The following is a 12,202-nucleotide window of genomic DNA, read 5'->3' as shown; positions in this document are numbered from 1 at the left end:
GTTTTGTAAATGGACTTTAGCTAATAGACTCTATTATTTTTATTTATTTTTTTTTCTATTTGTCTGGGCCGGATAGAATTGGGCCATTACAATATGAATAAATGTTTTGAGTACATAATATTTTATATGTAGTGCAACGAGCAGGGAGGGATTCATGCTACTACAGAGCATCAATCTTCCATCGTTGTTCTATATCGATCCGAAGATATTCATGATATAATATTGTTCTGAATGAAGCTTAGAGCCCCATTCATATCATTACTACATCATAATTATTCATTTGCTAATGCTGCTTGCCATTCTATTTGGTTTGCTCTAAATGAATATTAGTGCCCCTTCACATCACTACCACATCTTAATTATTCTTATCCTTGTAAATTGACTGATTTTTCATTTGCCAATACTACTTGTCATTGCATTTTGTTTGCACTTGTTGTCACTAAGAAGTTGATAATAAGCCTTTTCATCTTAATTAATCTATATTCTATTTATTTTCTTTTGAAAATTTTTGTTTACATGATGAGTTGTTGATAGCACCAAAAATATTCTATCCCTATAAAATAATGAAAAGAATAGTATAAGGGAAGTAGGGTCAAATCCTCAGGGACTAGATTTGCACAAGTTCTTGTTCCTCGAGATACCGGGCAGAGTCATGCCCAAAAAAAATGGTGTACCTGGAAAAATAAATAAATAACAAAATCAAAAGTATGGATGAATTGAGATTGCGTAAATTGAAATTGAAATTGTAAAATTAAACAAAGTTGAGAAAAGAGAGTCTTTGATGGAGAGATTCCAGCCTCCGGTTATATCGATCCTCCTTGGGTTCAATCCTAGACTTTTAGATGATCCTTCTCATGACAAAATAAGCCAGTTATAAAGGAAGAGGACACCTACGACCACCAACTCCACGTAGATTTAGATTTACGATATAGAGGAACCTGACTCTAGCCAACCATCACTTTTGTGGGACCGTTTTACACTAGATTATCACTTCTCAATGATGAATACCAAGCCATATTTGTCTCTTGGGCTCGACAATCACTGACGTAGTAAGCTAACAAACTGACTGTGCAACCTTCCCAAAACATACAAAGCAGCCGCCTTTGCACAAGATGAAAATATCACTTTTGAAAGGACATGGACTGAAGAGTCAATCCTGTAGTACAGAGAAACGATGAATATTCATTGAGAAGGCTAAGTGCGGATTCTAAGCCTCATGAACCCTTTTTGGGGAATCTCGACAACCTTTGGCTAGGTGAGCTTTAGTGGCTCTTGCTTTTTGGTAAAAAAGAAATAAACTTAATAAAAATAAATTTTTATTTAATCAATGAAAGGAACAAAGGCTAGAGCTTTTTGGGAGAGGGCGCTTTCACAGAAAAGATGAGTCCAATTTGTGACACTTCATCCCCTATTTATAGTACGTAGAAAACCTAGTTTGTTGCCATTTAAATTCTAAAAGCTAAATAAAGATAAAACCTGAAATTAAATCTAAATAATAATCTTAACAATAGTCCTAATAAAATTCAAATTTAAATAGCGTCTTATGTTTATAAAATCTCTTCTTTGAACTTTTGCCTCCAAGTCTTCTACACTTTGTATTTCCAGCACCACTTCTTTCCTATTTCGCATGCTGGCCCATTTTGGCTTCAAATTCACGTGCTTTGCCCCCAAATTTTCTTTTTCCTTCAATTTAATCCCTACCAGATAAAAACCATAAATAGCTCAAATTAGTAAGATCATACTCAAAATAAATATGTAATTAATATATAAAAATATGTCATCTTAGAGTATTATCATTATAACTACTCACCACTAAAAAGTAATGCCAATTTTGTTATATATTCTAAATATTTTTGCTTTTAAGCTCTGTCGATGTTCTTTAAATGTGATCGGAATATGCTGCACCTTTTCAATTCCAATGTTTAACATGTTCTCTGTTATATGATCTAGTCTAATTTTTATTTTTTGTTTACAACAGCTATGGTGAAATCGGATTGTTATATCAAGGTACGGGATGTGGAGTGTTAAAGATTTCAAGTAAAGGTATTAACTCCACTTTCTTGACTTATAAAGACAAAGAGAAAGCTTTGGAAGTGTACAAATATCTAGTTAAACATCATTACGATCATGTATTTTCCTGCCATCATCTTGTATACTATCAAGATGAATTGTTGCTTGTGGTAAAATGTCCTTAAAACGTTCTTACTTATTTAAGAGAAAAATGGAGAAATGGGAAAATAATTATTCAAACTGAAGCGAGAATACGTGGTTCAGTTACATTAGTAAAGATTTTAATCTTTTAGGATGTTGCTTGCATTTGAGCCCAAAAAAAGTAATCAAAGCATTTATATGCAATATTTGGGAAAGTCTTTGTTCATTATTAATTTTGATGCTCGGGTAAAATCTTTACCTAATTTAGATGCATGTAACAGACAAATTGGAGTTGCTATTGATAAGCTAAAATATTTAATGAACTACATCATTAATTTGTTATTCATCTGTTATTCGAAATTATAAGAATTTCAATATGACGTCTAAACTATTATCTTTTCTTACGAAGCTCGATTTTCAAATCTTGTAAGTTAATTACATCTTTCATATATTTATTTTAAAATTCGATAATTCAAATGTTCTACTTCATTAATTTCATAATTTTTTTGTTGACTTATTTGCCTATATCCTAACGGATAGGAAACCCGTGAGTCACAAGTTTTTACTGGATGCTCCTTTAGTTTGGAGATAAGTTTCGTTTTATTGTAAATCTGGACCACCTCCTGAAGCGTAAAGCAATTAAACAAAAGCGGTTTGAGGGTTACCTACATAAGATGTTTTTGACGGGTAAATTGGTTTAAGTATTGCTCTAATGTTCACCGCCATTACAACGAAAAAATTGCTTGCAAAAAATCACAAGATTTCAATATTTTTTATTATGATATTCTATTTACTTTTACTTAAATTGTTTATTTTATAGATGGACATCATTAACATCGAGAGTGAGTTGAGTAGGGTATTGCCACTTTTGTATGTTCAATTATTTGAAGCTTTAATCAGATATGCAAAATTGGCTAAAACCAGATAAGGAATATGTAAAAATTATATAATCATTGTAAATTTGTTTTGTAATTCGTATTAAATGAATACTATTATTTTAATGTTTTGATATAGATTCCCACTTTTTTTAAATCAATTAATTCTAAGAATATATGAATAGTTTATTATTTTTTGTTACAACGAATCAATAGTAAAAAGTAATGTCAATTTTGTTATATATTCTCAATATTTTTGCTTTTAGACTTTGTTTATCTTTTCCACGTTGGTTTTTAAATGTGTTCAAACTATGCTGCATCTTTTCAATTCCAATATTTAGTATGTTCATAATTATATGATCTAGTTTAATTTTTATTTTTGGTTTGCAACAATTATAGTGGAATCAGATTGAGATGTCAAGGTATGGGATACATATACGTATTATGGAGTGTTAAAGATTTCAATTAAAAAAATTAGCTCCACTTTCTTGCTTTATAAAGACAAAGAGGAAGTTTTGGAAACGTACAAATAGCTAGTTGAGCATCATGACGATCACATATTGTGCTGCCATCATCTTGTATACCATCAAGATGAATGATTGTTTGTGGTAGAATGTTTAAAAAAAGTTCCAACTTCTTTTAGAGAAAAGATGAAGTGGGAAAATAGTTATTTAAACTGAGGTGAGCATATGTTGTTAAGTTACAGTAGAAAAGATTTTTGTAAGATCTTTTAGGATGTTATTTGTATATAGGTCAATAAAGTATTTAAACGCTATATCCGGGAAAGTCAATATTCATTACTAATTTTAATGAGCAAGTAAATTTTTTACTCGATTTAGATACATGTAACAAACAAATGAGAGTTGCTATTAATGATGCCAATCTATAAAAAAAATAAAAAAAATTTAAATAGCAAGTCTTTACACTATATTTGTTCAATTATTTGTTACATTCCAAGATGCATGTAGCAATATTCTATTTACATTTGTTATTAACTTTTACTTAAATTGTTTATTTTATAGATTGATATCATTAACATTGATATGAGTTGAGTAGGATAAAGATTTTACCCGCCCATCAAAATTAGTAATGAATATAGACTTTTTTGGATATTGCGTGTAAATACTTTTTTAGCCCATATACAAGCAACACCCTGGAAAATCTTAAAGAAATCTTCTTTAATGTAACTGAACAACGTTTGCTTACTTTGGTTTAAATAATTATTTTCCCATTTCTTCATCTTTTCTCTAAAATAAGTTAGAACGTTTTCAAAACATTCTGCTGCAAGCAACCATTTATCTTAATAGTATACAAGATGATGGCAGCACAATATGTGATTGTCATGATGCTCAACTAGCTATTTGTACGTTTTCAAAGCTTCCTCTTTGTCTTTATAAGGCAGGAAAGTGGAGCTAATTTCTTTGCTTAAAATCTTTAACACTACATAATATGTATATGTATCCTGTACCTTGATATCACAATCCGGTTCCATCATAGTTGTTGCAAACCAAAAATAAAAATTAGGCTAGACCATATAACCGAGAACATGCTAAACATTGGAATTGAAAAGATACAGCAGAATCAGATCACATTTAAAGACCATCGTTGGAAATGATAAATAGTGCCTAAAAGCAAAAACATTGAGAATATATAACAAAATTGACATTACTTTTTACTTTTGAATCGTTGTCACAAAAAATGAATAAAATGTTCATATAATTTTAGAAATAATTTATTCCAAAAGAAGTGGGACCCTATATCAAAACATTAAAATAAAAATATGAATTATAAAAATAAAATTACAATGATTATATGATTTTTATATATTCCTTACTTGGTTTTAGCCGATTTTGCATATCTGACTAAAGTTTCAAATAATTGAAGATACAAAAGTGGTAGTAACCTATTCAACTCACTCTCGATGTTAATGATGCCCATCTATAAAATAAATAATTTAAGTAAAAGTAAATAGAATATCATAATAAAAAATATTGAAATCTTACTTGTGATTTTTTGCAAGCAATTGTTTCGTTGTAATGACGATAAACATTAGAGCAATACTTAACCAATTCATCCGTAAAAAAACATCATATGTAGGTAATCCTGAAGTCGTTTTTGTTTTATCACTTTACGCTTCAGGAGATGATCCAAATTTACAATAAAATAGAATTTATCTCCGACTAAGGGAAGTATCCAGTAAAAACTCGTGACTCACGGGTTTCCTATCCATTTGGACATAGGCAAATAAGTTAACAAAAAAATTAAGAATCGAACTTCAAAATAAATATATGAAAGATGCAATCAACTTACAAGATTTAAGAATCAAGTTAGGTAAGAAAAGATAACAGTTTAGACGTCATATTGAAATTCTTATAATTTTGGATAACAGATCCGAATGACAAATTGATGATGTAGTTCATCAAATATTTTAGCTCATCAATAGCAGTTCCAATTTGTCTGTTACATGCATCTAAATCAGGTAAAAATTTTACCTGCCCATCAAAATTAGTAATGAATATAGACTTTTTCGGATATTGATTGTAAATGCTTTGATTACTTTTTTTTGCCCATATACAAGCAACATCTTGGAAGATCTTACCAAAATCTACACTAATGTAACTGAACCATGTTCACTTCGGTTTGAATAACTATTTTTCCTTTTCTCTTAAATAAGTTAAAACGTTTTTAAAATATTTTACCACAAGCAACCATTCATCTTGATAGCATACAAGATGATGGCAGCATAATATGTGATCATCATGATAGTCAACTAGATGTTTGTACAGTTCCATAGTTTTCTATTTGTCTTTATAAGCCAGGAAAATGGAGTTAATATCTTTGCTTGAAATCTTTAACACTCGGTAATACTTATATATATTCTGTAGCTTGATATCACAATCTTGTTCCATCATAGCTATTTAGCATATTCTAGGTTATATGAAGGCATTTTTGACAGATTTTAGATCATGAGTTATTATCCGCAGTTATCCATTGCCATGTAGGGAACTTTATTGTTCTTTTGCAGTCCCTATAAATCTTGTAATCATCAGTTCAAAACTTCTTCCAAAAAAATAAGTTATATGGATGGTGGACATTGGTGTAGTTTAACCATTGTATTGTGTTTAATTGATCCCTTTGTGATAAGATCCTTATAGTGATTGCTTAAGGCAAGATACTTGATTGCTGAAATAAAATGAGTCTCTTTTTGGAATTATTTTGTTTGTGTTTTCTGTTTAATTTACTTAAGAACTTTTAGGAAGTTCAGAATAGACTTTGAATTTAAGCACTCAAGCTACTATTGCTTGAAGTTTGCTGGAAAAAAAGTATTTTGTTACTTTTGAGAAGCTTAAATCCTTATTGAAAAGGTCTGTTGGATCTTATAGACTATTTTAGTATTGGATCATCTGAATTTGGTTTATGTTGTTAACTATATATCTCTAGCAGAAGACATTTATGATAGAGCCTATTATTACTATACACTCTTACTTGTAAATATTTGATATTGTTTCCTTTTTGTCCTATGATTCCAGTTTTAGTTGCATCCATTTGGCATTCTTTGTTTTCATTGGAACACATCTGGGAAGACTGTGGTGAATAGATAGTCTATGTAATGTTGTGATCGCAATTGGAATTGCCTACTTTTGACAAGCTAAAGTGCCAAACTGTTCTCTTTACTTTATGTTAGCTGTTACATGAACTATGTGCTCTATAGAAGATTAAATGGTAGTGGCACATCTATGCTTTATTCTCATTGAAAAATTTAAGACTTGCTAAAAACCTGATTGATGAGGATCGTGTTGTAAAATGCTCAACTTGAAAACAAGATAAGCAATTTGGTGGAAGAAAGAAGGGAAAAGATGAATGTGAAGAGAGAAGATGGATTAATTGTCAAGTCTTGAAATAGTTATAAAGCCACCAACTATTGTCTAGCATAATACAACGCTGTTGAGTTATAACCAGACCAAATCATATTAGTTGCATTTCATAATAACAAGTCCAAGTCAAATACATAGTTTGATTTGGTATATGTAGTTTTAAAAAAATGTGTCGAGCCTAAGTTTAACATATATAATCTAGACCGAATTTGGGAAAAAAATTAATTTTATTTTTTCAGACGGGGTTTGAGCCTACCAATGGGGCCTGATATTTGGTCAGGTCTGACTCGAGTTTAGCCCGATCTATGGACACCTCTACCAGGGAAGGATTAAACTCATTTAGCTAAATGAGCAAATTTTGTTTTTAGTCTTCTTACTCTCATTGGTTAGGGTATGCCATATACCCTTTCCAGAAACGGACATTATTAACCAAAACTTAATGTAATAACCCAAATTTACCCGGGCTTGCAAGAATTAAATTAATTAAAAAATAAAATTAAAAAGTCCATTTATAGTCCATTTACAATAGCCCGTAGGCCCAAAATTAGAACTACCCACCAGACCCATTTACACCCTACCCCTGATACTCTAAACCCAAGATTTAATAGGCCCAATTGGCCCAATCTGTCTTCAGCTTCAGGGAACCCTAGTTAGGGTTTGCGCCGCAAGCATTCCAAGCGATGTGACCCTTCAACTCGTGACGCTCCAAGTGGCCTTCTATCAGCGCCGTAACTTCAGCTCCACATCGCGCCATCATCGGCGCATCTTCTGTCGGGATTTCTTCACTCACCTGCAAAATGAAACAAAAAGGAACAGTACCAACAGCATATGGCAAGAAATCAAGCAAATAGGAACATACCAAAGATCTATGTTGTAAACAGTGGCTATAAAAGCCTGAATCAGAACAGTGTAAAAGGACAGTTTTTTTGATAGATACAAAATATATAAAAAAGGGAAATCAAAGAGTTAACAGAAGAACAGAGGTGATACTCTTTATCTTCTTTTCATTATATATTTTTTTGATACAGCATATAGTGAAAATACATTATAAAGATGGTAAAGAAATTACCTTTTCGATTCGTTGTTAAAAAACGGAGCTGTAAAAACTCTAATCGCCGGGCACAGTGGCTCAGATGGTGGCGCGTGAAGCGCGTGTGGCCAAAGGCGGTGGTGCTCCGGAACGAGCCAAGACGGCCACTGGCCAGAGCTCTGAGAGAGTTTTAGAGCTCTCTCTCTTTTTTTTCTGAAATGGTTTCTAAAATGATTTTTGAAACAAAAAATGATTTATATAGTGCAATGGATATGGCGTCGTTTTGGTTTAGTTCAATAAGCATTTAAACGGCGTCGTTTCAACAGAGGATCCGCGCGTTGACCCGATGACCCGAGGAGGATCCGCTCGTTTTCGATAAATGGGCAAATTGCCCAATTGATCCTTCCGGTTTATTAAATTTTATAATTTCATTTTATTTTATTTTTAATTCGGCCCTAATATTTTATATTTGTTTTAATTTAATCCTAACGGCCTTTAAAATCCATTCTGGAAACGGTGTCGTTTTGGGATTAGGGTTTAATTACCCAATAAGTCCCTCGGCTTTTAGCTTGAGTTTTAATTAGGCCCAGTTATTTTATTATTTTGACATTTAGCCCCAAATTCTTTAATTAAATTCAATTTTAATCCCTTTTTATTTTTTAAATTTATTTTAAATACTTTTTATATTATTTATTTTTATAAATATTAGCTATTATTTTTATTTATATATATTATCCATTATATTATATTATTGTATATTTTATCTATAAATTATATTTTATTATATATTTCATTATATATATATTTTGTGCATATAATCCCTTTTTTAATATCATCTATTATATTTCTATTGTCTTAAAAATCTTAATGTTTTATATTATTTATTTAAAATATTTAACATGTATAATATTTCTAATTGTTTTAATAATAAAGTTTTTTTTAAAAAAATATTTTCCTATGTATATTAAATTGTTATATATTATTATATCCTTTTCTTTTATTTTTTTACTTACTTAAATATGTTAATTATTTTATATATATATGTTTTTTAAATATTATCATTTTTTTCTCCTCTTCATAAATATTGATTTGGTGTTTTAACTATTCGTATTTATTTTTTTTAAGTGTTATTTTGTCACTCCTTATTATTATAAATTTTGATTTCCACTTCTACTTTTATATTCTTTAATTTATTATGAATTATTTTTGTATTTCTATTTACTAATATTGTATAGGTTTATATTTTAGCATAATCATCTTATGATGTGTGTATTTCATTATTTTAGGTTATTTCTTATTTGCCTATATTATTATGAGTTATAACATGTTATAATTTATTACCTTTGGTATATTTGTCTTGTGATATATATTAACACCATTCTTCTGCATGAGTAAACGTTAAATAAAGAAATTCATTTTTGCCAAATTACTCAAAAGTTTTCAAAAATAAAAAGGAAATGCTTGGTATTTGGAAGCCTTGAGAAAGGTAGTGCCCTAACTTACTGGGTTGCGACTTTTCTTGTTGAGTTCGAATAGTCAAGCACCCTTCTAAGTTTTTAAGGTTTTCAAAATACGAGCAACTGTCTTGGAATTTCAAAGTGTTATGTCCTAACTTACTGGATATAGCGTTTTATCGTTTTGAGATAGGGATTTTCAAAAGGGCTATCTTAGCTCCGAATGTCTGAAAAATATTGCTTCCTAACTTGTTGGATGTAATATTTTGATTCATTTGATACAAGTGAACACCCTAATTTTCAAAATTAAAATATTCTGAAGAGGATTGATCTTAAAAATTTTAAACTTCTGACATTAAAGACATTTGATAGTCCATTAGGTACCAATTTTTGGGCGTTACAAGGATGCTAACCCTTCCTCGTCCGTAACTGACTCCCGAATCCGTTTTCTCGACTTTCGTAGACCAAAATTAATATTTTAAAAACAAAGCATTTTATAAGGTGATCCAATCACACCTAAAAGATTGGTGGCGACTCCCGTTTTCGTTTTTTTTTTAAAAGTCGATCCCCGTTTTTCAAACATTCCTTTTAAAAATGGTTTCGACACTTAATAATCCAAAGTTCCATTTCCATCATGTTCTCCTAAGTTAATTTCCTATACGCCATGCAATGCTTTATATATACACAAGATTATGGCACTCAGCGAATTAAAAAAGTGTAACAAATACATTTATAAAAAAATAATTTAAAGATCATATTAGAGCAACAGATTTAAAAGGAAGTCGGCAGGGACAACATATCTCAAAAACATAGCATTCGAACAGTGAACACAATCATACAACAACAGGCTACGATATGGCCACATGACCTCAAACTTGGCAAAATACATCAATTCCTTTTTAAAAGGAACGCATCATTTGCTGATAACCGCGGTTGTGAAAGGGACATACTTCCGTTTGGCGGAAGTGTTCCCAAGGCGAGCGGCAAGTTATGCTGGGCAATTGCAGGGAGGCCATGTACAGTGTCCGACAGTAGTGGAAGAAATTAATAATGGTAAGGCACGAGCCAACTGCATGCACACAGTTTGTCACTTGTGTGATAACCTATAGTTTCGGGTGACTGGGTATTACCAGGAGGTGTACCGGGTGCACCTAAGAAATAGGATAATTTTAGTTGATAAGTCAGCTTATTCATGTGTGCAAGATAAGTTACGCAATTTTCAATGTAATTAGTGGGAGTAGTTATGTATTAGGTATCTGCTTTGTAATTTATATTTTTTGCCTTAATGAAAACTAGTGAGGTAGATCAATTTTAGATCATCTTCTTCAGTTTCTTTTTCTTTCAAGATTTCTCTCTTTGTTGCTGGTAACCTCAACAATACATTATTCTAACTATAATTGAAACAAAATCTATGTTACTTCCTATAACCATGTTTTATTTTAGAGATTTTAGCCCCATTTCCTCCTTTGGAGTAGTTTATATTTTGTTAAAAAGGAAAGGCAAAATTAATTATGTTTCAAAGAGTTCAATGTTCTTAAAGAGTTCATCTAAATAAACAACTCAAATAAGGAGAACTAACATGAGCAAAACTAAAAATTATTCTAAGAGGACAAATGATGAACATATTATGGCAATCAGGCCAAAATTTACAACCAACTAACAATGTAATAGTGATGAATACCTTCATCATCTCTAACAATCCCACCCTGTAAAAGCCCTTATTAAATTGAATAAGTGGGGATTAGAACTGATATGGGTTGGGACTTCTTGAAAAGTGAAGAGGATTGAGTGAAAATTTAAACTCAAAAAATGGGGTTAGGTAAAAAATAAAACCCATTTAAAAAATGGACTGAACCTCAAGTAAGCTCTTTTTTTTTTCTTGGACCCGATCCGACCTGAATTTACAAAGAAAAAATTATTGTTTTGTCACTGTTTTACTATCATTTCACTATTATAATACTAGTATTTTAATATTATTGTTTGGACATTGTATTAGTCTTGTTTTATTGTTAATTTTATTACTATTTTAGAAGTATTTGTTTGTTAAGTTGCATTTATCTTAGTGTTATTTAAGTATAAATATTTTTTAAAATTTATTTTCAATTTGTTGAGAAATATTTATTTTAATATTTTTAGTGTATTTGATTTGTTATATTTTTTTAAGTCTATTTATAAATAAAAAAATTAATATGGCATAGCCGGACTCGGGTTTTAACTTTTTTTCCAGACCGAATTTAGACAAAAAGTTAGGCCCATTTTTCAGGTCGTGCCAGGCCTGGGTTTATAAAACAAGCCTGAAATTTTGTTATAGCCTGACCCATAGTCACCTCTAGTGCGGATCAAGTCAAATTTTGTAATAACCCAAATTTGCCCGGGCCCATAAAATAAATAAATAAAAGCAGAAAAAATTAAATAAATTAATAAAAGTTTTACAGTCCATTTACAAAACCCAAAATTGTTAGCCCATTTACATAGCCCAAAGGACCCATTAACCCTATTCCCAGTTACACCTAAAACCCAACAGCCCAAATACCCAAACCAGATCCAAACTAGCGAGGCCCAATGCCTAAACCGAATCTGGAAACCCTAGGGTTTCCAGAAACATCACGCCGCAAGTACCCCAAGCGTCACACCCTTTCGTCTCGCGCCGTTCCAGTGGGCTTCATCAGCGCCGTGACTCCGGCTCCATATCACGCCATAATCGGCTCACGAATCGACGCCAGCACATTCACCGTCGGATTTCTCGCTGTTACCTGCAAAAAGGGAAAGAAACAGCAGAGACGAAACAAATATAGCAAGAAATAAAATCAAGATTGT

Source organism: Gossypium hirsutum, chromosome A06 (assembly GCF_007990345.1).
Source record: "Gossypium hirsutum isolate 1008001.06 chromosome A06, Gossypium_hirsutum_v2.1, whole genome shotgun sequence".
Classification (NCBI taxonomy): Eukaryota; Viridiplantae; Streptophyta; class Magnoliopsida; order Malvales; family Malvaceae; genus Gossypium; species Gossypium hirsutum.
Note: the sequence above shows the minus strand (reverse complement) of the source record.